Genomic DNA, 4,451 nt, shown 5'->3' with positions numbered 1-4,451 from the left:
TCAAGAAGAGCCCACACAGTCAAACTCTAAGTTTGGTGTTGTGAGGCCACAACCAAACTCTAAGTTTGGTGTTAAGACCCCATATCCAAACTCTATGTTTGGTGTTGGCAACTATACAACATTGACCTGATCACCTTGTGGCTCCATGAGAGCCACTGTCAAGCTATTGACATTAAAGAAGCGCTTGTTGGGAGGCAACCCAATTTTATTTATCTAATTTTTATTTTATTTTATTTTATTGTTTTTTTGTGTTTTATTAGGTACATGATCATGTGGAGTCACGAAAAAATATAAAAATTAAAAACAGAATCAAAAACAGCAGAAGAAAAATCACATCCTGGAGGAAGCACAGGCTGGCGTTCAACGCCAGTAAGGAGCATCTGGCTGGCGTTCAATGGCAGAACAGAGCATGAATCTGGCGCTGAACGCCAGAAACAAGCAACATTCTGGCGCTGAACGCCAGGAATGTGCCTAGCAGAAAAGCTGGCGCTGAACGCCAGTAACAAGCATGAAACTGGCGTTCAACGCCAGAAACATACTTTACATGGGCGTTGAACGCCCAGAACGTGCACCACTCGGCGTTTAAACGCAAGAATGGTGTGCAAAGGCATTTTACATGCCTATTTGGTGCAGGGATGGAATTCCTTGACACCTCAGGATCTGTAGACCCCACAGGATCACCTCAGGATCTGTGGACCCCACAGGATCCCCACCTACTATATTCCCACCTTACCTCCTAATCCTATTTTACTCTTCCCCATGACACACTTCCCAAAAACCCTTCCCCAATCACCTCAATCTCTCTTCCCAATCACCTATTCACCACTCACATCCATCCACTCTTCCCCATAAACCCCACCTACCTTCAAAATTCAAAAACATTTTCCCACCCAATCCCACCCTAAATGGCCGAACCTACCCTCTCCCCTCTCCCTATATATACCCTTCCATTCTACTTCATTTTCACACAACACTACCCCCTCTACTATACCTTGGCCGAATCCATCTCCCCTCACTCTCCTCTATTTTCTTCTTCTTCTTCTTCTCTTCTTTCTTCTCTTGCTCGAGGGCGAGCAATATTTTAAGTTTGGTGTGGTAAAACCATAAGCTTTTTGTTTTTCCATTACCATCAATGGCACCTAAGGCCAAAGAATCCTCTAGAAAAGGAAATGGGAAGACAAAAGCTTCCACCTCCGAGTCATGGGAGATGGAAAGATTCATCTCCAAGAGCCATCAAGACCACTTCTATGATGTTGTGGCAAAGAAGAAGGTGATCCCTGAGGTCCCTTTCAAGCTCAAGAAAAATGAGTATCTGGAAATCCGACATGAGATCCGAAGAAGAGGTTGGGAAGTCCTAACCAACACCATGCAACAAGTCGAAATCTTAATGGTTCAAGAGTTCTATGCCAATGCATGGATCACTAGGAACCATGATCAAAGTATGAACCCGAGTCCAAAGAATTACCTCACAATGGTTCGGGGGTTGGCATTCCACTTGCCCATGATGCAAGGAGATGAACGCCCCTACACTAGAAGGGTCAACTTTAATCAAAGGTTGGACCAAGTCCTTACGGACATATGTGTGGAAGGAGCTTAATGGAAGAGAGACTCCAAAGGCAAGCCAGTTCAACTAAGAAGACTGGACCTCAAGCCTGTGGCTAGAGGATGGTTGGAGTTCATTCAACGCTCCATCATTCCCACTAGCAACCGATCTGAAGTTACTGTGGATCGGGCCATCATGATTCACAGCATCATGATTGGAGAGGAAGTAGAAGTTCATGAAGTCATCTCCAATGAAATCTACAAAATAGCCGAAAAGCCCTCTACCATGGCAAGGCTAGCTTTTCCTCACCTCATTTGCCATCTATGTTACTCATCTGGAGTTATCATAGAAGGAGACATCTCCATTGAAGAGGATAAGCCTATCACCAAGAAGAGGATGGAGCAAGCAAGAGAGACCCTTCACGGTTCTCAAGAGATGCATGAGGAAGCTCATCATCAAGAAATCCCTGAGATGCCTCAAGGGATGCACTTTCCTCCCAACAACTATTGGGAACAACTCAACACCTCCTTAGAAGATTTGAGCCACAATGTTGAACAATTAAGGGTGGAACATCATGAGCACTCCATCATTCTCCATGAAATAAGAGAAGATCAAAGAGCAATGAGGGAGGAGCAACAAAGGCAAGGAAGGGACATAGAAGAGCTTAAGAACATTGTTGGTCCTTCAAGAAGAAGACGCCACTAAAGGTGGATTCATTCCTTGTTCTTATTTCTATCTGCTTTTCAGTTTTTTATATTGAGTTTATCTATGTTTTGTGTCTCTACTTCATGATCATTAGTATGTAGTAACTATGTCTTAAAGCTATGAATAAAATCCATTAATCCTTCAACTCTCTTAAATGAAATATGTTTTAATTCAAAAGAATAAGAAGTACATGAATTTCGAATTTATCCTTGAATTTAGTTTAATTATATTGATGTGGTGACCATACTTTTTGTTTTCTGAATGAATGCTTGAACAGTGCATAATTTTGATCTTGTTGTTTATGAATGTTAAAACTGTTGGCTCTTGAAAGAATGATGAACAAAGAGAAATGTTATTGATGATCTGAAAAATCATGAAATTGATTCTTGAAGCAAGAAAAAGCAGTGAAAAGTAAAAAGCTTGTGAAAAAAAATGGCGGAAAAAAATAAAAAAAATAGAAAGAAAAAGAAAAAGCAAGCAGAAAAAGCCAATAGTCCTTAAAACCAAAAGGCAAGGGTAAAAAGGATCCAAGGCTTTGAGCATCAATGGATAGGAGGGCCCAAGGAAATAAAATCCAGGCCTAAGCAGCTAAATCAAGCTGTCCCTAACCATGTGCTTGTGTCGTGAAGGTCCAAGTGAAAAGCTTGAGACTAAGTGGTTAAAGTCGTGATCCAAAGCAAAAGAGTGTGCCTAAGAGCTCTGGACACCTCTAACTGGGGACTCTAGCAAAGCTAAATCACAATCTGAAAAGGTTCACCCAGTTATGTGTCTGTGGCATTTATGTATCCGGTGGTAATACTGGAAAACAAAATGCTTAGGGCCACGGCCAAGACTCATAGGTAGCTGTGTTCAAGAATCAGCATGCTTAACTAGGAAAGTCAATAACACTATCCAAAATTCTAAGTTCCTAAAGAAGCCAATCATTCTGAACTTCAAAGGAAAAAGTGAGATGCCAAAACTGTTCAGAAGTAAAAAGCCACAAGTCCCGCTCATCTAATTATAATTAATATTCATTGATATTCTGGAATTTATAGTATATTCTCTTCTTTTTATCCTATTTGATTCGCAGTTGCTTGGGGACAAGCAACAATTTAAGTTTGGTGTTGTGATGAGCGGATAATTTATACGCTTTTTGGCATTGTTTTTAGGTAGTTTTTAGTAAGTTCAAGCTACTTTTAGGGATGTTTTCTTTAGTTTTTATGTTAAATTCACATTTCTGGACTTTACTATGAGTTTGTGTGTTTTTCTGTAATTTCAGATAATTTCTGGCTAAAATTGAGGGACTTGAGCAAAACTCTGAAAAAGGCTGACAAAAGGACTGCTGATGCTGTTGGAATCTGACCACCCTGCACTCAAAATGGATTTTCTGGAGCTACAGAACATTAAATGGCGCGCTCTCAACGGCGTTGGAAAGTAGACATCCAGAGCTTTCCAGAAATATATAATAGTCCATACTTTATTCGGAAATTGACGACGTAAATTGGCGTTGAACGCCAAGTACACGCTGCTGTCTGGAGTTAAACGCCAGAAACATGTCATGATCCGGAGTTGAACGCCCAAAACACGTTATAAGTTGGAGTTCAACTCCAAGAAAAACCTCAGCTCGTGAATAGATCAAGCTCAGCCCAAGCATACACCAAGTGGGCCCCGAAAGTGGATTTATGCATCAATTACTTACTCATGTAAACCCTAGTAGCTAGTTTAATATAAATAAGACTTTTTCTAATGTTATTATCTTTTGACCATTCGTCTTTTGACCACGTTTCATCTTTGGTCTCAGTTTTGTTTTATTCTTCATCTTAGGAGGCTATTGATCACGTTTTAGGGGGCTGGCCATTCGGCCATGCCTGAACCTTTCACTTATGTATTTTCAACGGTGGAGTTTCTGCACACCATAGATTAAGGGTGTGGAGCTCTGCTGTACCTCAAGTTTCAATACAATTACTATTACTTTCTATTCAATTCTCTTTATTCTTATCCAAGATATACGTTGCACAACACTTTGATGAATGTGATGATCCGTGACACTCATCATCATTCTCACCTATGAACGCGCGTGACTGACAACCACTTCCATTCTACCTTAGGCCGGGCGCATATCTCTTAGATTCCCCAACAGAATCTCATGGTATAAGCTAGATAGATGGCGGCATTCATGGGGATCCAGAAAGTCTAACCTGTCTGTGGTATTCCGAGTAGGATC

This window comes from Arachis stenosperma, chromosome 5, assembly GCF_014773155.1.
Source record: "Arachis stenosperma cultivar V10309 chromosome 5, arast.V10309.gnm1.PFL2, whole genome shotgun sequence".
Lineage (NCBI taxonomy): Eukaryota > Viridiplantae > Streptophyta > Magnoliopsida > Fabales > Fabaceae > Arachis > Arachis stenosperma.
Note: the sequence above shows the minus strand (reverse complement) of the source record.